Source organism: Cebus imitator, unplaced genomic scaffold (genome assembly GCF_001604975.1).
Source record: "Cebus imitator isolate Cc_AM_T3 unplaced genomic scaffold, Cebus_imitator-1.0 Scaffold45, whole genome shotgun sequence".
NCBI lineage: Eukaryota > Metazoa > Chordata > Mammalia > Primates > Cebidae > Cebus > Cebus imitator.
Window position 1 is genome coordinate 4,221,907 of NW_016107360.1, and position 26,380 is coordinate 4,248,286.

General features: G+C 33.9%; 1 protein-coding gene across 1 annotated transcript in view; it reads right to left on the reverse strand.

Annotated features, from left to right (window-relative positions):
- The window catches only part of TMEM196 (transmembrane protein 196), a 352,479-nt gene that overhangs the window by 124,697 nt on the left and 201,402 nt on the right, over positions 1-26,380 (reverse strand). The window contains exon 2 of the mRNA XM_037737896.1: positions 214-353. The gene's annotated coding sequence lies outside the window, so the exon portion shown is untranslated. The remainder of the gene's footprint in view (positions 1-213; positions 354-26,380) is intronic.

Genomic DNA, 26,380 nt, shown 5'->3' on the forward strand with positions numbered 1-26,380 from the left:
CATTTATGTTTTTTCCTGTTTTATTTCTAGCTCTAAAGTGATATTTGAAATGGAAATTATGTCTCTTACCAGTGATAATAAGCCCAGTTGGGTAAAATATTTAATTATAGAGAGGCATTTTACCAAAACAATAAAAACAAATATCACTTTCAACACTGCATAAACATAAAACCACATATAAAGGCTCACATTAGAAGTTTACTTCTCACTCACGTAAATTCCAAAGCAGCTGTTCTTGATCTCAGAGTAATTTTTCTGTAAGTGATGATTTAGAGACCCAGAATCCTTCAATCTTGGGCTCCACCATCTTCATAGTGTGATTTCTACATTCACTCATTTCATCTGCTACGAGCCTGTGTCAGGGCAAAAAGAAAGATGCCTGTGAGGTTGATTTTATGGCTTAGAGTCATGAACATCACCTCGACTCCCATTCTATTGGCTAGAATCCTGTCATATGCCATGTCTTCCAGAAGAGAAACCAGGGAATGTAAACTAGCTGTGTGCTTAGGAAGAAGAGAAAATGGGTCTGTTGTCCAACAAACCAACCCTACCTGAAATGTCTATGTACGAGGCAGTATATTATCTCTGGTACGAATTTCTGTGATCTTACGCCACAAATTTTTAATCATTAATGTATTAATTGCCCATTCTGTAAGGGAGGTGCATAACTACATTCAAATTTAATCTACTACAGACTTCAAACTTTACAGAGTAATGTATGAGAAATCATTAAAAGGAGGCAATTAAAAGATGAAAATAAACCTTAAAGCCTAACTCTGCATACATTTATTCTTCAATATTACTCACTCTCCATTGTGTTTAGCACTAAGAATAAAATATAAATAGGACACAGTTTCTGAACTCAAGAACTCTTATAGTCCAGAAAAAGTGACTCTCAACTTTGGACTCACATTGAGATCTTCCTGGTAGTTAAAAAAAATTTTTTTTTTTATGACCAGCTTCTACTCTAGTACGATTAAATCAGAACTTTATGGGGAGAGAACGGGCATTAGTATTTTTAAAAAGGTTCTCAAATAACTCTAATGTATTAACAAGTCCGAGAAACCCTGAGTTATTCGGACTTGCAGTCAATAGCCTTGTAGTTTTTACCTATGACCTATGAATGTGGCTGAGGAAAATCACAAAATCACATTTATCAGTTTTATTTTATATTCATATCCATGAAACTTTAAGAGCATCTTTTTTTTGTTTGTTTTCTTGAGACAGAGTCTTGCCAGTCACCTAGGCTGGAGTGCAGTGGTGCAATCTTGACTCACTGCAACCTCTACCTCCTGGGTTCAAGCAATTCTCCTGCCTCAGCCTCCCTCAAGAACATTCTTTATGATATCCAGAAATCACAGTCCATTCTTTTAACCATATTCCTAAAAAACCTTTTTCCTATCTTGTCTTCTATTTCCTCCCTCACCCTATGTTGAGCTGGAGGACTTACTTTCTACTTCACTGAGAAGATAAAAGCAATCAGAAGTGAACCTCTACAGACTCATTAACACCACATTTAACATCTACCAGCCTCTCTACTCATATATCATGGTATAAAATACAGATTTTGTCACAAAAATAAAACCTACTTTGAGTATTTCAAGGAGAAAATATTCAATATAGGGATTTGAAAGGAGTAGAAGAGTGAAGTTTAGGGAAACTTCTGTTAGAATCAAATAACTCAGGAAGTAGAAGAAATACAGGAAACTACCGTGTAAAATCTCAGCCTCCTGCAATGCTAAAGTGAGTAATTTGCAGGAAAATGCCTAAAGCATATGACAAATTTTATATATGGGAAGCCCTCATGCCTACCCACTATAGTCATGTTTTCAATGGCTGTTCTGTCTCTCTACTTCAAAATGTTACACAAATGCCACTCATTGGTAGAAGAATATTGTCAAGGAAGCTTGAGAAACAATACTCTGCACTACATTTACGCAACATAGTGCAAAGCATATGAAGGTTTGGAAATGCTGTTGGAATGCCAAAACACTCTCTACCACATCTATTTTTCTAACTATTATTCAAGAAAAGAGAGACTATAGATGAACAATCTATTCTGCTATGTAATTCAATACCTCTCCTTTTTCAACTCAAGAAAAAAATCTTCACTAATTCTCCCACCTGTCTCCTATTTCAACAGTTCTTGTACTGTCTACGGAATCACTTTATAAGCACACAAACACGATGGCTATTTCTTATTTATTTTTTTTCTGAGATGGAGTCATGCTCTGTCGCACAGGCTGGAGTGCAGTGGCACGATCTTGGCTTACTGCAACCTCAGCTTCCTGGGTTCAAACAATTCTCCTGCCTCAGTCTACTGAGTAGCTGGGATTACAGGTGCATGCCACCACACCTGGCTAATTTGTTTGTTTGTTTGTTTTGTATTTTTAGTAGAGATGAGGTTTTACCATGTTTGCCAGGCTGGTTTCGAACTCCTGACCTCATGATCCTCCTGCCTCAGCCTCCCAAAGTGCTTGGATTATAGGTGTGAACCACTGCGCCCGGCCCATGATTGCTACTTTTGTTGCTCAAAACTCCTATACTTTTCCTGCATTTTTAGTTTACTCTTCTATCAATTATAAATGAGAATTTTATTTTCTCTTTTGTATTTTATATTTTAAAACCTTGTTAACCTATGCAGACATAATTTGAATTATGTCTTCTTGATAAACTAATATTTTATCATTGTGAAATGTTTCTCTTTATCACTATTAATGTACTTTATCTCATATTCTACCTTGTCAGATATTTATAGAGCCATATTTTCCTTCTTATGTTCACTTCTTGTATTAATATAATATACCATGTTTTAAAACTGAATTTTCAAACTCTCATTCAAGTTAAAATATGTTTCATAAAAACTGCATAAATACAGGTCTTTCTTTTTTTTCTCAGTCACATTCTATGTCTTTTAATAGGAGCTAGAATGTACATTAATTTACATTTAATGTAGTATTCCTATCCTAAGGTTTAAGCCTTCCATTTTGATGTTTATTAATCTCATTTCACTTGTCTCTGTTCCAGCTTTCTTCTCTTCATTTGAGTGTATCAAGTATATATATAATGTTTTCTCCTCTGTTACCTTTTTTAGTTTTTTCAATTGTATTTTAAGTTCAGGGAGTACATGTGCAGGCTTGTTACATGGGTAAATGATGTGTCACTGGGATTTGGTATACAAATGATTTTGCCACTCAGGTAGTGAGCATGGTACCTGATAAGTAGTTTTTCAACTCCCAAACAACCCCTTTCCTCTTTCCCTCCTCAAGTAGGTTCCAGTGTCCATTGTTCCCATCTTTGTGTCCATATGTACTCAATGTTTAGCTCCTTCTTATAAGTAAGAACATGAGTTATTTGTTTTTCTGTTCCTGAATTAATTTGCTTAGGATAATGGCCTCTAGCTCCATCCATGTTGCTGCAAAGGACATTTTTTTCTTTTTCATGGGTGTGTAGTATTCCATGGTGTATATGTACCACATTTTTTTAATCCAGTCCACCGTTGATAGGCACCTGGATTGATTCCATGCTTTTGCTATTATGAATAACACTGTAATGAACATATGGGTGCATTTGTCTTTTTGGTAGAACCATTTGTATACTTTTGGGCATATACCCAGTAATGGGATTCCTGAGTCAAATGGTAGTTCTGTTTTAAGTTCTTGGAGAAATCTCCAAACTGTTTTCTACCGTGGCTGAACTGATTTATATTCCAACCAGCAGTGGGAATAAGCATTTTCTTTTCTCTGCAATCTTGTCAACATCTGTTATTTTATTAGTAACAGCTATTCTGACTGGTGTGATGTGGTATCTCACTGTGACTTTGATTTGCGTTTCTCTGATGATCAGTGATGTTGAGAATTTTTTCATGTGCTTGTTGGCCACATGTATGTCTTCTTTTGAAAAGTTTCTGTTCATGTCCTTTGCTCATTTTTTAATGTGATTGTTCGTTTTTCACTTGTTGGTTTAAGTTCCTTTCAGATTCTGGGTATTAGACATTTGTCATATGAATTGTTTGCAAATATTTTCTCCCATTCTGTACATTGTCTCTTTACTCTCTTGGTATTACGTTGGTACAAAAGTAATTGCGTTTTTTTTTTCATTACTTTTGAAAGTTTTAAAAATAGTTTTAATAGTTTCTTTTGCTGTGAAGAAGCTCTTTTGTTTAATTAGTTTCCATTTGTCAGTTTTTGCTTTTGTTGCATTTGCTTTTACAGTCTTAGTCATGAAATCTTTGCCAGGGCCTGAGTTGATTTTTGTATTGATGAAGGAAGGAGTTCAGTTTCAGTCTTCTGCATATGACTACACAGTTATCCTAGCACCATTTATTGAATACAAAGTTATTCCCAATTATTTGTTACTGTTGACTTTGTCAAAGATTACATGGTTAAAGGTGTATGCATTTATTTCTAGATTTTCTAATCTGTTCCATTGATCTATGTGTCCATTTTCTGTACCTGTACCATGCTGTTTTGGTTACTGTAGCTTTTAGTTTATTTGAAGTCAATTATTGTGATGCCTCTGGCTTTCTTGGTTTTGTCTAGGATTGCATTGGTTATTCATGCTCTGTATTTTGGTGGTTTCTCTAAAGATACAATATGAATCTTTAAAACAGTCTAACTTCAAATAATATTATTTTATATAACTTCACAAATATTTTTAAAAGTCTTGCAACAAATTTTGTTTGCTATCTGCTGTTCTTTTTAATCTTTTTTATATTTTATTTCGATATATGTTATAAAGCTTATAGTACATTATTATTTTATATTTAGCTATCAATAGTTTTTTAAATAATTTTTTTCCCTACTTGCAAATTAACATATTATCAGCTAATTTTTTTTGAGACAGAGACTTGCTCTGTCACCAGGCTGGAACACAGTGGCACGATCTCGGCTCAAGCCTCCCGGATTCAAGCAATTCTTCCACCTCAGGCTCCAGAGTAGCTGGGACTACAGGTGTGTGCCACCATACCCAGCTAATTTTTGTATTTTTAGTAGGATGAGGTTTCACCATGTTGGCCAGGATGGTCTTTATGTCTTGACCTTGTGAGTCACCTGCCTCGGCCTCCCAAAGTGCTGGGATTACAGGTGTGAGCCACCGTGCCTTGACATTTTTAAAATAAATTTAAAACCATATACACACGAAATGATAATTTAAAAAGATGTTTTATATTTTTCTTAGTATTTACCTTTTCTGGGATTCTTGATTACTGACTGTACATTTAGAGTTTTATTTGGGATTAATTTCTCTCAGCTTTAAGACCATTTTGCACCTCTTGTTTTATTATTGTGCTGGAAACAGAGTTGCTAACTGCTATTTCTCTAAAAATGTCTTTAACTTCATTTGTAAAAGACATATTTATTAGATAGACAAATCTAGGTTGACTTTTTTTCTCTCATCACATTAAAGGTCAACAATGTCCCATTGTCTTCTTGTTTGCACTCTTTCTTGGAGAAGTCAGCTGTCACTCATATTGCTCTTTTTTGTGTAATGGGACTCCCCTCTCAGTTTATTTATATTTCGTATTTCAGACTTTTATAAGCTGTCTAGACTGCCAAAGAAATGATGCTTTTTGTAGTTATCCAGAGACTCATATTCCTTTCAAGTTTTTGGTCTGCTATACCCTAAGACACATATCTGCAAACTTTTTTCTGTAAAGGATCACAGTATATATTTTCAGCTAAGCAGCCCACATACAGTCTCTGTTGTATAATTCTGCTTATTTATGTTCATGTTATAAATCCTTTAAAAATGTAAAAACCATGCTAAGCTTGCAACTACACACAAAAAGATCATGGGCTAGAATGCTCTGCAAGGTTTATTTTCTCAGCCACTGCAGCCAGGCAGGATGGTCATTACTGGTATTTTGGAAGCTGGACAGTGACTATGTTCAGTTTCCAGCAGGGAGTAAGGAAGAAGAGAGTGTGGAGGAGGTGCACCTAATGTCTTAAATCCTTGAAATCCTTCATGACTTCATCAGAGGCAAGGAAGGCCTAGTTGGTCAACCATGTGACCCACCACAGATATATTATAAAAGAAAAGGGAAGAACAGAATTTTGTAAGTGATAAGCAATTTCCCTCACAAAGGTTTTGAAGAGGTGCCAAATTATTGTCATGTCTATGACAACCATGCTTTAGATTTCATGACTAGATGGATGAACTCATATTATGTAGCAAATATCTTCCTAAAACACTCCATAATTTGTTTTTGCCATTAAAAATATGAAAACAAGTGTATAATTATCAATTTATCTTTTTTTCCATGCTTTTCTTGCCACCATGTTAAAATGAAATCACTTTGACAGTTATTCAAATTACCTAAAATATGAATTTCTAATAAATAAAATTTGTATTTTCTTAAAATAGATATTCTTTAATGTCAAATGGGTAGAAAAAATAAATTTATTCAAAATACACATGTAAAATTTGGACCAGCAAGCAAGAATGGTTAAATATAATATCTGTTTTTGGGTTAGAATTAAAATAAGTTTGAGAAAGAGTAATGTCCAAATTAAGATGGAAAAAGTAAAGCTTAAATTCACTGCAATATCAAAAGTCAAACCAGATTGCATAACTGACTCTTTACACTCATTGGCAGAGGATTCACATTTCTTCTAACATTAGCGTTGGAAATATATTAAGTGTCTGCCATTAGAAATATGTAACTGCCTACCATGTACCACATGCTGGGCAAAGGGCTTTACATTATCTCCAATACTCAACAAGATCTTGTAAGCAAGTATCATTTCACTTATTTTACAAATGAAGACAATGATGATCAAAGAGGTTCATTAATATTTTCCAGTTTAAACACAGAGCAATACTTCATACCAGCTATTTCTGATCTCAAAATCTGTGCTCCCTCCATTAGCTTTGCTTCATGATACCTTGCAGTAACATGAGAACCTAGCTTGATGGTTAGTATTAATGAGAAAATACATAGGTACTTTGACTCTTCCTGGCAAGATAAAGAAAATTAAAATTTGTGGAATGCATGATATTTGCTTTAGAATAAATTCCGTTATTTTTAAAAATGCTGCATAACCTTTGTCCTTCATTGCAGAGAAGATGTTACTGGGAGAAAAAACTGGATATTAATGACTCGGAGTTTAAAAAGTGACTTAGAAAAATTAAATACTGAGAAAAAAATTTAGAAATATTTCAAACAATTATTTTTTTTATATTTATATTTTCATATAGGCATGAGGGGTTATGATATAAAATTATGTCTAAATACATCTAAAATAGTTCTTTCTTTAGGGATAATATAACATGCTAGGGGGCAAATATTGAGCTGTAATTTAAGCAGAAGTGGTTTTTTCTTTCCCAGTAGTCTATTAAATAATAATTCATTTATTATTCATAAACAGCAAATTATTTATTAATCCAACAGCCAATAATGTTAGATTTGATAAAAGTAAATTATTAATAAATGCTATAATTGGATCTTTAATAATACAGCACTGGTAATAAAAATGTTGTGGCATATTGGGACACTTGTCATAGTAAAGAAATAGCTATACAGATGAACTAGTATTCCTCACAAAAGTAAAATTAATAAGATAATTTAGAGATTAAGTTAGTGATATATTAACCTCAACATATCAGGTGTGAATTAGGCAAAATTCACATTTTAAAATGTTATCTATTTCTAATATTTGCATTTTCTTTTAAAATTTTCACATCCAGACATAATCCTGCAATTATTTATCTCTTTCCTTTAACTTCATCAATGTGTCAACAACACTGAAATGTTATTCTTATAAATAATTTTTACTAGGGTGTATTAAATACAGAAAATCCCTATACTCAGCTGAGTGTTTAGAACTGGACTAATATAAATTTAATCCTAGATTTAGCATTTAGTTTATTTTTAATTGGATAAGCTACTTAGCCCCCTAAGTGCCTTGATACCTTTTTCTGTAAAATAGAAATAATAATAACTCTGACAAAAACAAGCAATGGGGAAAGAATTCCCTATTTAATAAATAGTGCTGGGAAAACTGACTAGCCCTATGTAGACAATTAAAATTGGACCCCTTCCTAACACCTTATACAAAAATTAACTGAAGATGGATTAAAGGCTTAAATGTAAAATCCAAAACTATAGAAATCCTAGAAGAAAATCCAGGCAATATGATTTAAGACATAGGCCTAGCAAAGATTTCATGAAAAAAATGTCAAAGCAACTGCAACAAAAGCAAAAAGTAACAAATAGGAGAGCTTCTGCGCAGCAAAAAAAAAAAAGGCTATCATCAGAGTGAATGGACAACCTACAAAATGGGAGAAAAGTTTTACAATCTAACCATCAGACAAAGGTCTCATATCCAGAATCTATAAGAAACTTAAATTTACAAGAAAAATAGAAATGTCTATTAAAAAGTGGACAAATGACATGAACACATACTTCTCAATAGAAGACATGCTGTCAACAAACATATGAAAAAAGCTCAACATCACTTATCATTAGAGAAACACAAATCAAAACCACAATGAGAGAACATCTCATGTCAGTCACAATGGCAATTATTAAAAAGTGAAGAAACAACAGATGCTGGTGTGGCTGTAGAGAAATAGAAATGCTTTTACACTGTTGGTGGGAATATAAATTAGTTCAACCATTGTGGAAGACAGTGTGGTGATTCCTCAAAGGCCTAGAGGCCGAAATACCATTTGACCCAGCAATCCCATTACTGGATATATGTCAAAAGAAATATAAATCATTCTATTATAAAGATACATGCACACTTTTGTTTACTGAACCTCTATTCACAATAGCAAAGACATGGAATCAACCCAAATACTCATCAATTATAGACTGGGTAAACAAATTGTGATATATATAGCACAGAATACTATACAGCCATGGAAAAGAACAAGATCATGTCCTTTGGAGGGACATGAGTGGAGCTGAAAGCCATTATCCTCAACAAACTAACACAAGAACAGAAAATCAAATACCACATGTTTTCACTCATAAGTGAGAGCTAACAATGAGAGTACATGAACACAGGGAGGGGAACAACAAACACTGAGGTCTGTCAAGGGGTAGGAGGAAGGGCAAGCATCAGGAAAAATAGCTAATACATATGTGGCTTAATATCTAGGTGGTGGGTTGACAGGTGCAGCAAACCACCATGGCACACATTTATCTATGTAAAAATTCTGCACATGTGTCCCTGAACTTCAAATAAAATAAAATTAAATTTATAAAAAGAAATAACTGTTTTGTAGAATTGTAACAAAAAAATTTATACACACATTCATATCTATTGTCTGAAACCACCATGCCTCTCAATAAACAGTGGCATGTTTTATTATTGTTCAAAACACAATGTAAAATGTTATGCCCTAAATTATTTATGTATTATATATATTTTTATATAACAATAAAATGTACAATATGTAAATATAGAGACTTTGTCTATTTTCTTTCATATTTACATCCTCAATGTCTAGCTCACTACCTGGCACATGACATGTCCATAATCAACATTTTTATAATTATTTGAAGATGAATATTTAGATTAAATTGAATATCTAATATAAATCAAACAGGTAAGAATGATTTCTGTTACTATAGCCAGCGCATGGCTCCTTAAATTGAACTAAAGTTTTCCTCTAAATTTTCTAATTAAACAGAGATCTGTGCCCCCAAATTTTTATGACTTGGTTTACAGACTAGGTGAGTCAGCTTTTTCTAAATATTTGATGGTGTAGTTTGAAACTTAACTAGCAGCATGACCTTAGAAAGGTTATATCCTCTGTGATTTCAAATATTCTGATTTGTAAAATGACAGATAGAAATTATTTGTTTTAGAACATTTTCTTAACCAAAAAAACCTTTTTCTCAAAAGTAATCTCTTATGGAACTCCACTATATGAAACTGATAAAACCAGAACTGGTACAGAAAATATGTCTACATGCCTATGTATGGGGGTGGTGATTTGTATCCCTTAAGAAAGGCAGAAAGTATGGTCCATTGAGCATCCTCTAAGGCTATTCCCACCCCACTCACCTTGACTGTGTGCACAAACCTATTAGCTTCTAAGACAACTCAGAAAAAAATACTAGAGGCCTAATGATAAATGTTTCAAAGTGGATAAGGGGATCACTAGGTTCTCCTCCTCCTTACTACCTTATAAAATTTGGATTATGTGGTTCAGAAGAGCCTATATTCCTATATTCATCCATCATGCTTTAAAATCCAAGTCAAATAAGAAAGAAGAATAGGATCAAAACCTCCTTCTCAGTTTCAGGGCATTGTAGTAGAGATAAATCAGAAAGTACTGAAACAGGGTAATGAGCAAGAGGCTGAAACTGGAGCCCCTCAGGTAGTCAATGCTTCTAACTGGGTCAAAATCATATTGGGTCAGACTGAGTTTGTGTCTAGTCAAAGTTATAATATTGACAGTTTCAACTTACATAACCAATAAATATAATTAGAACAGAAATCTTTTAAACTTATGGTGTGAATGAATTGACCAGCTGTTTGGCTGAATTGACTGAGCTGTTTCTACTATCACGTGGACACAGTCTGAGAGTGGGTGAAAAATGTTGGCAGGTCTTTGACTTTTTTTAGTCCAAAGAAAGAGAATGCAAAAGAAGTGCGGCACATATATATTCCATGCTAAGGAATGACGAGTAGAGGAACAATCAGCAGGGGAGCAATCAGTAGCTTACTGACAAGTACCAAGTACAATACTCGATTTCACAGAAACTCCTCTCTATTTTGAAAGTAATTTTAAAATAAAGAAATGTTGAGGAGAGACAACATGAAGAAGATGGAGGAAAAGGCTAACTTAAAACAAAAAAACAAAAACTACAGCAATTATTACTAAGATTAAGATACTTTTAGTTGTTATGTATAATTAATTTTGGTCTTTTAAAAGTTCATGTGTATATCAATAATAACTATTAACATCAAGCAAAAAGAAAGCCAAGTGTAAGAAAATGTGTTAATATATTATATGTACACACATGTGCAAATATACCATCCATCCCAAAGCCAAATAGAATTTCTTTATGTTACTCTTTACACTTTTAGCACAGATATGTGACTATTTATGTGCATGAATCAGCCCTGGTAACTAACTGTAGGTGTAGTTTTTCCCTACTTAGTCAGAGATTCTACTTAGTCTGCTTTATTGTAAGCATGGAACCAAGCAATCTTATTTGTTATCCTAAGAATGCATTTTTGATTTTTGTTTTTCAGAGTAAAAAGTGAGATTGAAGCATGGGTATTTTATTCAAGAAATATTGGTGAATATTCATACATGGATTGAAGAATATAAAATATCAAATTTCTCTAAAAGTTTCCATAAAATTTTTATAACAGCCCACTATATGGCTCCAAAATAAAAAAAAAATACTCTTATAGAAAAAAAGTACAAAAATAAATAACATATATATTTAATGTTATTGGTAAATTATGACACTTTTAGACAGACAAAAGAAACAATATACTGTGACTTATTATCAATTATGTTGTATTTATAAAGTATTTATAAGATGTATTTATAGCAGCAGCAAAAAAGTAACAGAAATATGCAGATAGTATAATTCCAAAGTATCCTTCTTTATTTTTCTCAATAGCACTTCTCTATTTTTTCTAAAGAAATTCACTTAAAAATGTTTTAACTCTATATACTGTAAAATAGATCTTCCATAGTAATATAATTTTGTTGTTTTGTTTATTGCTGTATTTCTAAAGAATTATTTAATAGCTGGCACACCGTAGGTGACACGTATTTGTAGAATAAATAAATTAATATGTGGCAATATATGTTAAGAGATAGCCTCGTAAATTTCCTTGGCTATAAAGAGAAAAATCCTTTTAAAGCCAAAGCAAAAACATTAAGCTAACTAGGAAGGGGATAAAAATCAACCTGAACTTGGTGACTTCAAAGAAACTTTCTGTTCTAAGAGGCAATAGAGAAATACCTATAATTGTCACAAAGAAAATGAGTTTAGATTACGGGAAAGATAGAGTAGCTTACATAAGACTCACTCTGCTGCAAATAATTATTATAACAAAATACAGGTATTGATCGACTTATGATCCATGCAACGTACGACCATTCGACTTTACAACCACAATCGCTAGCCACGACTGCTCCACGTCTGGGAGCGCAAACATTGCCCAGCTGGGCGTACGACAGTGCGGACCAGCTTCCGGCAGCACTACCATCTCCATGTGCACCATTTCAATGGTTATCCCAGACTCGGTACAGCAATTTGTGTTTTGTGTCTTGGATATTTTTCAGCAAACCCCTCCCAAGATGTCTACCAAGAGGAAACTGTCTTTGTCTACACCTCAGCCTGCCAAGAAAGAAAGAAAGGCCATCGATCTCCACACGAAAATGAAGTTAATTAAGCGGTACAAAGGAGGAAAGAAAGTGAATGTGATCACATGTGATACAAAGTTATCACACTCGACTGTGTCGATGATTTTGAAAGATAAAGAAAGAATTCATGAAGCTGTGAAAGGTTCTGCACCCATGCGATCAACAGTTATAACAAAGCAGCGAGTGCGGATGAGGAAGGAGCACGTAAGTTTGTTGATAGTCTGGATGAATTAATTACAGATGAGGGATATCTAGCAGAACAGATTTTCAATGTTGATGAAACTGGATTATTTTGGAAACGGATGCCAGCACGCACTTATATTCACAAAGAGGCCAAAGCATGCTGGGATTTAAAGCATTTAAGGATAGGCTAACTCTGCTGCTTGGCGGGAACATCGCAGGGTTTAAGCTGAAGCCGTTCTTAATTTATCACTCAGACAACCCACGTGTGTTCAAGAATGTTAACAAGTACACGCTGCCCGTCTACTTTCGTTCTCAATGTAAAGCATGGATGACACAAGGATTGTTTGAAGACTGGTTTATGAACTGTTTTATTTCTCAAGTTCCAGGATATTGTTTGGAGAAAGATATTCCTTTCAAGATTTTATTGCTACTCGATAATGCGCCTGGACACCCACCACATCTAGGAGATCTCTATCCAGATGTAAAATTTGTTTTTCTTCCGCCAAACACAACTCTACTCATCCAGCCTATGGGCCAAGGTTCGATTGCTACATTAAAGGCCAACTATCTCCAAACCACCTTTGCTCAAGCAATATCCACTATAGATGCTGACTCAGAACTAACATTGCGAGATTTTTGGAAACACTACAACATTTTGATGTGTATCAAGAATATTGCTACTGCCTGGGAGGCTGTGACGACAAAGTGGCATCTGGAAAAATTGTGTTAAGTGCTATGATAACAATTTTGACGGATTTGACAGTGAACATGAACTTGAAACGATTCGGGGAAAAAATAGTAAAATTCGCTAAAGACCTTTCTTTGGAGTGTGAAATGAAGATGTCGAAGAGTTGCTAGACAAAGAATCCGGAGAACTTACAAATGAAGAGCTAATCGAACTGGAATAAGAAAGAGTGGCGGAAGAAGAAAGAAGAGAAGCAGAGAAAGAAGAGGAGGAGCCAGAAAGAAAGTTCACCACTAAGGGATTATCAGACGGTTTATCTTTACTGAATAAACTTCTTATACATTTCAAAGCAATGGACCCAAACATCGAACGATTTGCAAGGATTGAACCGATGGCGCACGATGTGTTTCGTCTGTATCGTGAAATTTATGAAGAAAAAAAGAAACATACAATTCAGACAAAGCTCACCATGTTTATGAAAAAACCAACTCCGGTAACCCCAACTGCTGCTTCAGATGACAACATCAGTGATCCACAGCCAAGCACCAGTGGCCAATAAAATGTTTTGTACATGTTTATATATTTTGATATGTTTTGCAATTGGGAAAATGTTTCCTATGGTATTTTTTACACCTGTATTTTGTATTTTTGTATGCATCTGTATTTTGTAATTTTGTATGTTTTACAAATATTAAACCAGTTGTACTGTTAATGCAGTGTTTTACTTAAACCTGACAACTGTAAAAATAAGAAACAAAATGGTGTAGAGATGATACAAATGGCATAAAATAAACAAAGAAAATTATGATATATAACAATAATGAAAAAAAATTATGATAAAATATGACTTAAAGATTTTTATAACATCATTTCACAGTACTGTACATATAGCCTACTCAACTTACAACCAAATCGTGTTACGACCGATCTGTCGGAACCAATTGTGGTCATAAGTCAAGCAATAGCTGTAATCTATCAACCAATTTGAAGTCATTTTAAAATGACAAAGAGCTGGCCGAAATGATAGTGGATTTAATCTTTGAAAGAATTAAATGACATTGGGGCAGATTCACATTTATTTGACATTCCTCCTGAAACTACTTCCCAATGGAGCCAGAACAGGTATAATTCAAGCAGAAATCTGCTTTATCAGCTTTAAGTGTCAAAGAAGGGAGTTTGGTGCCTTTTTATAAAAAACAATGAGAGATTATGAAAAAGTAAGCAAAAAAAAATTAATTAAAACAACTACTGACCCAGAATTCCATAACAAGAAAATGTATTCTCAAAAATAAGTATGAAATAAATACATTTTCAAATAAATAAAATCTGGAAAATTTTTTCACCAGGAAAACTGATCTATAAATAATGTTAAAGGAAGTCCTCCAGGGTGAAGTGAATTAAAACTAAATGATACACAAGAAGGGATGAAGAGAATATGAAATAGATAATGCATTGGTAAATTTAAGACAAAATATCTTTTTCCCATTACTTTTTAAAAAATACAATTATTGAAAGCAATATGTGTATGCATATAGCATATTGTGAAGTATATAGCCATGTAAATTTCAATTACATGTCAAAAATTGCATTTTCTGTGGTACAATATCCAATCTAAGTGTACTGCGATAAGTTAAAAACAATCTTGAGAAGGAATACAGGGAAGTATATTTGAAAGTCAGTATAGGTGGGGCACGGTGGCTCACACCTGTAGTCCCAGCACTTTGGGAGGCTAAGGCAGGCATATCACCTAAGGTTAGGAGTTCGAGACCAGCCTGGCCAACCAACATGGTGAAACCCCGTCTCTATCGAAAATACAAAATTAACTGGGCATGGTGGCAGGGGCCTGTAATCCCAGCTACTCAGGACGCTGAGGTGTGAGAATCGCTTGAACCTGGGAGATAGAGGCTGTAGTGAGCTGAGATGGTGCCTCTGCACTCCAGCCTGGGCTACAGAGGACTCCTTCTCAAANAAAAAAAAAAAAAAAAAAAAAAGTCAGTATAAAAATTAATATAGAGCTTAAAAAATATTTGATAAGATTTAAAAACAGGAAGAAAAGAAATAGCAGGATAAAAACACCCAAGAAACAAAATATCAGAAACTTGAATTCAGTAATATATGAAAAGAATAATACACTATAAACCAGTGGGTTTTGTTGTAGCAAGACGAGTGTAATACAACACTCGAAATCCAATTAGTGTAATTTATTATCTTGCTAGAAATAAAGAAAGTTCTACATTGCTTTCAAGGAATACAAAGAAAGCATGTGACAAATGTCAGCGCTTATTTATGATAAAAATCTCTCAACAAACCAGCAACGGGAGGGAACTTCCTTGTTCTGATACAAAACCTCTACTAAAAACAACAAACAAACTACAACTGGCATCACATTTTATAGTAAAATATTGAATTATTTTTTAGTAAACTTGGGAGGAAGCAAAAGTTACCCGTTTTGGTTGCTTTTGTCCAACATTGTTTTTATGGTTCTAGTTAATGCAACAAAACAAAAATAATAAAATTTATAAAAATTCTATAGGAATAAGTAAAACTTTTTATTCACATGATTGTTTATTTGGAAAATCCTAAGAAATCCATTACTAGGACTAAAAAGTAAATTTAGGAGGTCCACTTGATACAAGATCAAAATACAAAATGTAATGTTATTTCTCTATATTATAAAATAATTAGAAAATAAAATTTTAAAATTCCATTTATAGTAGCATCAAACACATAAAATACTTAGAACTCAATTTAAGAATATATACCTACTGTGTTTGAATCAAATGCCAAGTATTAAACTTGAGAACATGCTTTATAGTTTAACTTACACAAATGCAAAGAATAGGTTAGAATATATTAATCAAGGAGCCAACCAAGAAAACTTTGAACCATTTATTGTCTACCATATAAATATTTACACTCAGTAAATTCATCCAACAATAATTCAAGTAAGCAATTTAAACAGCAATATGACCTAACAAAACAGGAAAGCCCACTACTTCATACTCAGGGTTTGATCAATCTCAATCTCTCACCTCAGGTATCATTTATCATCCCAATTGTCTACCTGTCCCTATGTGAAGATTCCTTTGCTCAATCTGCACAAGGGGTAGAATTGCCCTATAGCCAATGTAAAGATGATTCACAGCTCACTTTACATACCGAGGAAGGCATACTAGAAACGTGTTGCTTGGTTGGTAGTGTGGCATTTGCATTCTGGCTTTTACGTTCATTAGGGACCTGAATATTTTCAACATGCCTAATATTTTATTTAATGAAACTTGCATTACTCTTATCAGTGTCTTTACATTCTAGTAAACAAGTACTGTACCATCTTTCCCAGTATCTTCTACTCCTAGGGATGTGTACAGCAGATGTCGCTTGTTTATAAATTAGGTATTACATAAACATGTTTATAGTTTTAGGGTTGTTTAAATCTTAAATGCTGACAGATTCTTTTCTTTTATTAATGAGATAGCCATATGCTTATGAAAATAGCTGTTTAGTTTTCTATTGCTGCATAACAAATTAACACAAATTTAGCAGGTTGAAACAACACATTTATTATATCACCATTTTTGTGGGCAGAAATCCAGCCATTGCTTAGCTGAGTCCTCTGCTTCAGGTCTTTCTCATAGAGTGCAGTCAAGCACCTCCAAGCTGATTCAGGTTCTTGGCACAGTTTAGTTCTTTGCAGGGATATGACTGAGACTCTCAGCTCACAGAAGCTATTCACATTTCTCTGCCATGTGACCGCCTGCATAGACACTTTATATCATAGCACTTTACTTATTCAAGGCCAGCAGGAGAACCTTACTCTCCAGACAGCTAAGACAAAGTCTTATATAACAATGTAATTATAGGAGTGATATGCCATTATCTTTGTTATGTTCTATCACAGAGATTGGTTGCAAAATGACTGTCTGTTTCAAAGGTTGTAAATTTGCTTTTGTCACTTGTCTCCCTGATTTGATTAGTCCATCATGCAATCTCCAGTATTTTCTTTAGCCAGAAGCTTTTTTAAAATCTGCATTTTAGGAGGCCATCCTATCTCTTACTGATTCTTATTTCATTGGAACTATTTGCAAGATGGATTTTTAAAATTATATTATTTTGGTTACTCAAATTTTTGGTATTAAAATTGCTTTCTTGGTCTGTCTCCACAAATTTTCTATGGGTGATTTTCAATAAATTGCTTCCACAGGGGGTAAACTTTTTGTTTTTTATATTTGTCCATTTTATTGTGGTATAAGCATTAATCCTATAGGAGAAGTAAGTCCTCCTCACTTTTGATAAATATCTGCTATAATAAGATGGTACATATTTCTTACAATTTAGACATAGGTACAATGCATTCAACTTGAATTACTTATATTGGGTTGTAATCCCTGTGGGTAATAGCTGCTTCTATTTTGTGTTTTAGAGTTTTGGATTTATTGCAGAAACAATAATTATTTATCATATACTCACAGTCTGATTAGCTATCAGAATTTCTTGTTTTTCTTTTAACCTATTTGATTGGCACATTGATTTCTAAATGTCATATTTTCTTATGAACTCAATGAACAACTACTGTGTACAATCCTTTTCTTTCTTTAATTGAGGTTTCATAGTCAACTGGTTCATCATCTCACTGGATTTGATTGTTCTACCTTTTTTTGAGACAGTCTCACTGTGTCACCAGGCTGGAGTGCAATGGCACGATCTTGGCTCACTGAAACCTCTTGCTACCGGGTTCAAGCAATTCTCATGCCTCAGCCTTCAGAATGGGATTACAGGCAACTGCCACCATCATTAAGTGATGTATGACTGCATTGAATTTTTTTTTTCAATACTTAGCAAATTTCTTTACCCCACACTTCAGCACAATTAGTTTGTAATTTTGTTCTTTTCACTGAGCATACCTTATGCAAATTCCATTAGCAACAGCTCAGGAGTTCATGTAAATATAACTGAGTTTTGTTTTACCCTAGAGGATTTTTCTAGTACTCATTGTATGGCCATGTCTGCTTTACACTCTGTCTTTTCTTTTCCCTTCCTTGATTAATGTTTTTCCATCTTTGGACCTTTCAAAAACATTTTTTTCTTTTGTGCTTTCTGCTATACAGAGCTTCTTCATTCATGAACCACCCTTTGCCTTGATTCTTTGTGGATCCTAACTAGTGTAACACCCTCAAATTTAGTCAAGATCTAAGCATATCTCAATAGCAGCAACCTCATGATGTGAAGAGACACCTGAAAGGCGGGATGTGTTCATTATAAGGTGTACTCTTTCCATTGTACATGTTCTGCTGTGCCACATCTTTTATTTGTTATGGTACCAGTTTGGCCCATTGTATAATTAGCACTTGAGTTTTAAGGTTAAGTAAGTTAGAGCTAGTTAAGATTTCAGTGGCTATTTAGTCATTATAAATGGTCCATGCCACTTTTTCTAAGAGAGAATACCAAACTACTGATTCTGCCATCTTTCAGGCTCAAAGCCAATTAAATGATATGATTTAATCCTGAATTCTAATGGTCTCAGACCCAAATCCATCCTTATTTTGGGTTAACTTCTTCTAACATAAAGTTAGATTCTTTGGTGTAGGGATCAGTCAAATATGTATTAACTATTTGACTTCCTATGATACTCTTTCTTTTTTTCTGTCCATTTAAAATCTTGGGATCTTCTCAGTATTCCATGTAAGAATTTCCAAGTGAGTAGATCTTTTTATAAGAACAAGCAGATGGTACAATTTTAAGCTTTCTTTTTATCTTTTGGACTATTTTCACAATTTTCTGCTTAAAAGATAATACCACTTTTGCTCCTTTGGATTATCAAATTATTCTTAAGAAATGAATTAATGTTTCTATTATACTTTCCCTTGTGCTGATGACCATTCTCTGCTTTGCAAATATTATTTTTCCCTTGATCATGATACCATAGATACAGTGTATTATACCAGGCCCTTTATTAAAATTATTGACATTTTATTTACATAAGCCATGCAGTATTACTGGGCTGTTAATGTAACCTTGGGTCAATCTAGTAAAGGCATTGGCTGCTGCCTTTTGTTATAGAGTCTCTCAACTCTCCTCTCCTGGGGTCATGACAATTTTCCCAATGACTAAATTCACCTATGACTATGATTACTTAAGATCTTGTATCTATTGATCCTACACTGCTTGAGGTTCTTTTAAAATACTGAGTGTGTTTATGTACAAATATAGTAGAGTTGAAATTGTCCCCTGAAAAGACCACAACTTGAAGACTATGCTGTTCTTATGGCTTGGTGGTTTTGCACTTTGAAATTTTGATTATTTCTGTGCTTCCTTGTTATTCCAATGAATACTTTTCCTTGTCCTTCCCCTTCTCATGACCATCATCATCATTATCATCATCATCATCATCACTTGATTTTAAATCCTCCTTTTTTCCTTTTAGTGTTTCCCTGGATATAGTAGTTTTAATTTGATGTGGTCTTTCTGTTTCACTCTTCTTTTCTCTATTATTTTTACTCTTCATTTTATGTAACATTTAATTTCCATAGTAATTAATAATTGTGGCATATTTATTTGGTCATAGTAGGCAATCTGGTTTGTGTTTGAGAATTTGAATCTATTAGGTTTTCAATATAATCTTTGGAAACAATCTTTTCATGTATCATCTCTGAATCAATATATCTTATTCACAATATTTTTGGTTCAAAATCATATTTTTCCTCTTGACCAATCTGTATTATTTTTCTTAGAATATTATTTAGGTCCTCAATTTTATCTACTACTAAAGCTAGACCCAGGGGTCAGCAAAATTTTCTTTAAGAGTCAAATGGTAAATATTTAAGGCCTTAGAGCCTGAAAGCCAAAATCAAGAAAGTGTTCTTAACAAAAGACAAAGAGTGTGTTTAAATTTTACATTTTAATAGGTAAATTAAAAAACATTCTTAGTTTAAATAACACAATAGGTAGTATCAGATTCAGTTCATGGACTGTATTTTACCAATCCTTCCTTTCCAGCACAGCTCTGTCAAGTGATGACGGAACTTTTATTACAATTTAAAATTTTATCCTACGGCCTTCATCTCCATTATTTCCATTTAATATTTCTTTATGAAGCTGAACATACACTATGACTCAGAAATTTTACTCTGAGTATTTGCTCAAATGAATGAATCAATTTATCCACAGAAGACTTATACAAAGATGTTTATGTCACCTTTATTTTTAATAGTGACACATGGCAAGTAACACAAATTTCCATCAGTAAATAGATTTAAAAATTATGGTGATATACATGCTCATTGACAAAAATATTACTCAGCAATAAAAATAAATAAATTACTTATTTTTGCAATGACATGGATAAATTAAAAAAAATCTTATTTTGGGCTAGAGAAGTCAAGCATATAAGAATACTACATAATTCCACTTATGTGAAGATTTTAAAAAGACAAAACAAATCTTAATAATGCAATTAGTGTTTGCATATAGAGAGTAGAGATTGACAAGTTAACAACCTAATATCACGACTAAAAGAGCTAGAGAATCAAGAGCAAGCAAACCCTAAAGCTGCAGAAGACAAAATGTAACCAAGATCAGAGCTGAACTGGAGAAGACAGAGACATGAAAAACCCTTCAAATAATCAACAAATCCAGGAATGGATTTTTTGAAAATAATAAAGCAGAGAGACCACTAGCTAGACTAGTAAAGAAGAAAAGAGAGAAGAATCAAATAAACACAATCAGAAATGATAAAGGGGATATCATCACTGACATCACAGAAATACAAACAGCCATCATAGAATAATGTAAACACTTCTAGGCAAGTAAACTAGAAAATCTAAAATAAATGGATAAAATCCTGGACACACAACCTCCCAGGACTGAACAATGAATAAATTAAATCCCTGAATAGACCAATAACGAGTTCTGAGATTGAGGCAGCAATAAATAGCCTACCAACCAAAAAAAGCTCAGGACCAGATGGATTCACAGATGAATTCCAGGAGAGCTACAAGAAGAGCTGGTACTATTTCTACTGAAAATATTCCAAAAACATGAAAAGGAGGGACTCCTTCCTAACTCATTTTACGAGGTCAGCATCACCCTGATACCAAAACCTGGGAGAGATAAAACAAAAAAAGAAAGCTTCAGGGCAATATTCCGGTTGAACATGGATGCAAAAATTCTTAATAAAATACTGGCAAACTGAATGCAGCGGCACATCGAAAAGCCTATCCTCCAGGATCAAGTTGGCTTCATCCCCAGGATGCAAGGTTGTTTCAACACACCTACATTAATATTATTCATCATATAAAAAGAACTAAAGACAAAAAACACATGATTATCTCAGTAGATGCAGAAAAGGTCAATAAAATTCAACATCCCTCCATATTAAAAACTCTTAATAAACTAGGTATTGAAGTAACATACCTCAAAATGATAAGTGTCATATATGAAAAACCCACAGCCAATATCATACTGAATGGTCAAAAGCTGGATGCATTTCCCTTGAAAACTGGCACAAGACAAGGATGCCCTCTTTCACCACTCCTATTAGACACAGTATTGGAATTTCTGGCCAGGGCAATCAGCAAGAGAAATAAATAAAGGGTATTCAAATAGGAAGAGAGGAAGGCAGATTTTCTTGTTTACAGATGATATGATCCCATATTTAGAAAATCCCATTGTCTCAGCCCAAAAGCTTGTTAAGCTCATACGCAACTTTAGCAGTCTCAAGATACAAAAATCAATTTGCAAAAGTCGCCAGCATTCCTATACACCAATAGGCAAGCAGAGGGCCAAATCATGAATGAACTTTCATTCACACTTGCTACAAAAAAGAGTAAAATACCTAGGAATACAGCTAACAAGGGAAAGTGAAAGACCTCTTCAAGGAGAACTACAAATCACTGCTCAAAAAACTCAGAGGTCACCAACAAATGGGAAAACATTCCATGCTCATTAAAAGGAAGATACCCAAGCCTTGAAGTTATGGCTATGACATATTAGAAGCCTTCCCTTCAGCTCTGTTTTGCCACTTAGTACTTATAAATGGAAAAGAACAGACCCTCCTGTAGTATGATGAAAGTAATGATATCTGATCCTCCAGAAAGCAACTGTATGACATAGTGGAGCAGCAGCCTCTGTTCCTGATCTACCACCTCTGCACTCTACCAGGATAGGCTGCTTGAACCACTCATTATGCCTATTTCAATGCACCTGCTAGGAGTTTAAAACCTTTCTAGGAGGGTAGTCTGTAGACAGTGGTACTCAAAGTATACCCCTATACCAGTAGCATTAGCGTGACGTGGAAAATTATTAGAAATTCAATTTCTTGGGCTCCATCCTGACATATTGAATCAGAAAGCCTGTACATGGGTCTCAGTAATCAGTTTTAAAAAGATCTTCAGATGATGATGGTGTTCACTAAAGTTTGAGAACCAGTGTTTTAGGGGACCAACTAACTTAACCCACTTCAACTATTTTCATTGCTTAAAGACTTCTCAGAATCTCAGAGGATAATGTATGCTGAGAATTTCCAAGCTTCTCAAACACATTTAACTGCATATTTTTTTAAACATAAGCATATCTTTAGGATTATGTTATAGGAAATATTCTTAATAAAACAGAGTTTGAGAGTATGTTATTTGAACTGGAATGCAGTTCAGAAGTATGCCTAGTGATATTACCTTCCTTTAGTCAAGAAAAAGTCATACAATATAAATAGGACATGAAGAAAACAGACTCTTTTTTCTTTCAAAATGAATACATTTCTACTTAATGGATGAAATCATTCTTTGAGATAACTAATGTTGAAATTCACTTTCTCAAAAAAATGTATTTTGTGACTAAATAATTAAAAATTCCCAAACAAGTCCCATATACTTACTTGTCCTTTTTTATTATATTTCTAATACTGTACAATACTTGGCAGATATGGCTTAATAAAAATTAAAGTTAATTGTTAATTAAAGAAGCAGAAATGAAACAGTTAACTAAAATCCCCATTAACCCAAAGCTTTATTGTAACCAATACTTTCAATTATGCACATAGCTGCATGGTTTTCATGGTTAAGTCATTGAGAATCTAGAAAATGAAAAGTGGATCTACTGCCACTGTGCATGTCCCCACAGTTTCAGTACCTGTGAGACCCAAACTGCTGGAATTTGTCAGTGTTCCAGGTTTTAAATAAGAGGATGTCTGCGTATTTGCTCTAAGTGGTATTCCAGAAAGCTCATAAATTGATTTTTAACTGCGATGTCACATAAAAGTCACTTAATTTGAGCTAGGAGCTAAATGAGCTTCTATTTGAAATTAGTTCTGAAATGCGTGTCCTTGTATAGTCATTGATGGCCATTTTTACATATCTCATGGGCTCTGAAAATTCATGGTACTATTTTTATGTAAAACTGGTTGCACCAACTGAACAGTGGAACCAAATGAAAATGGTAATTCAAATGAGAAATGAATTAAAATAATAGTCATCTATCTAGGGAGAAAAAATGAAAACAGATGATATTTCACATATCAAGTAGATAGATTAACACTTAAACATTATCATAATAAACATAATCAGGTCGGGGCGATGGCTTGTGTCTGTAATGACAGCACTTTGGGAGGCTGAGGCAGGCAGATCACTTAAGGTCTGGAGTTCAAGACCAGCATGGCCAACATAGCGAAACTCTGTCTCCACTAAAAATACAAAAATTAGCTGGATGTGGTGGCTTGTAATCCCAGCTACTTGGGAGGCTGAGGCAAGAGAGTCACTTGAATCTGAGAGGTAGAGGCTGAAGTGGGCTATGATTATGCCACTGCACTCCAGTCTGGGTGACAATGCGAGACTCTCTCTCTCAAAAATAAATAAATAAATAAATAAAATCACAGCTCACAGTTATTTATGGCTTATAAAATCACAAAAACAAGCTCAACAGGTTAAATTGAGTAAGAACCCACTTGGGAAATGTACCTATTGTTATACTTTCATATATGCTAAATGATGTATTTCATAGCTAAAGACTGGAAAAACCGACATGATAATTAAGAAGAGATTGGTTAAATAAAAATCAGCACATTTTTATAATGAAATATCGTTGTGTAAACAGGTAATTGTATGCTTGTATTGTTAGAAGGAACTTGGCTACAGGTTTTGCCTATAGCCACAAACCTCATACCTCTGCCATGTGGCAAAGTACCCTAAATGAATGGAAAATTGTTGACACAAGTGTTTCAGGAGGGTTTCTCAGATATTTTCCTTGAAGGCACAAAGCATTAAACCAAATCGACTTTTGGAAGCCATTACTTTTAGTGTTAAGTAATGTATTAGTATTACAGGACTAGGTAATACAGTATTTAGGTAATATATTATTAGTGATACAAGGACACAGTTCAGTGAAAGTAACACTTGGTTGAAGAAGCCTTGCATGCTAGTCTCAATGTTGTCATAATTTTGGACAAGTCATTGAATTTCTTTGTGTTGCATTTTTCTTTATAAAATTAAACACTTGGATTGTATAATCTCTAAGAACTCATTGTTATCAAATGTTTTAAAGCTTTTGTATCATTACCACCTCAACTATTTTCATTAATACTAATACTTTGGGAGATCACATCTTTAACAAGCTGAGAAAGACTTCAAACAAAATTCCTTCAGAATAAAATACTATACAGCAGTCTCTTCTTACTCCCAAGTCCTCTTTGGGATGGGGAGTCTCCATGTTTATAGGAAGATCTCAATACACACTCTGGACAGTGGGTTATTCCCTGTGCATAAGTCCTGTAGCCAATGTTAGGTATTCTTGAATATCAAAAAGACTGTTGAACTTACAACAGGAATGACAGAAGATGCGAGAAGAACAGAAGACTTACAGAAGACAGTATTTGCCTGGAAACGACTGTGCGTTGCCTCAAGCTCCTCCTTTATTCTTTTTGCTTAACACTGTGTCTTTGATTGGAAAATGTGGCTATAAAATTTAAGTCAAGTTTGGTGAGGGATTGAGAAATATTAGATAAATAAGTGTCAACTCAATGGATAACAATTATATTTTAAATAAAAATTTTCTAGATCATTGATTATATTTATACAAGAATATATTTATATGCAATCTCTCACGTAATTTTGAAGATACATGCCCTTGTGAAATCACATTGAACAAGAGTTCTTGGCAGAGGAAAGTGGATTTCTAATTATCATGGTGATTTAACCAGTGTTGATTAGATCAAATGACTGACAGATTAGTTATTCTCTTCTGGAAACATTTCAAGGAAGGATTTCTAAGTCAGAACAGCTTAGAAGTATAATTTTTAAAAAATCAAAATTACCAGGTCTTTTGAATAACAGAAATAAAATTGATCATAAAAATGTATAAAAGGGATCCTGAAAAGTCTCCTGTCTTGAAGATGCTACTATTTTACTACATAATGTTATTCACCTTAAATGGAAGAGCAACAACAAAAGGTGATGTCTTGTAATGCTACCTAATACTCATACCAAAGATGTTACAAAAATAGCATGTGGACTTAAGGAATTTTCTCAGAAGAATTCAGGTATAGAAGTTACATTTAGACATCTTATTTCTAGTTTTTTTAATAGAAAAGTGCAATGCCTCTTTTCCCAGCAGCTCAGATCCGTTTTGTTAATTCATTTGATAGCCACTATCTCTTTTGCTGAACTCAGAGATATAGCTAAGAATGTAAATATATGAACTAGAAGATGTAGTTAGAGCTGGTGAGTGGTTTCACTAAGCTACACATTGCTAATGTGCTTCTAGAAAGTCTAAGGGGAATATCAGTGTATATTCAAGAAGAATCTCTTACACTGGGATATCCTAGGGTTGTGAGATTCAACCAATAAAAATTCAGGATGCCAGGTTAAATTTGAAATTCAGATTAATAAGAAATAATGTTTTAGTATAAATATATCTTGCACATTACATAGTACATACTTATACTGAAATGTAAATCATTGTTTATCTGAAATCCAAATTCAATTGAATGTCTTATAGTTTACCTGGTAACCTCAGCACTGGCCCCTAATGAAACACAGCTCCTTATATTCACACACTAGTATATCCCCCATCCCCTACATCTGGGCTGGGCCTTTTATTACTAAAAGCAAATGGATGTGGAAAAAGTGATACATTGCCAGCTTTAGGCATAAGTTTTGAAGACACCTGGCAGCTTCTGCCTTT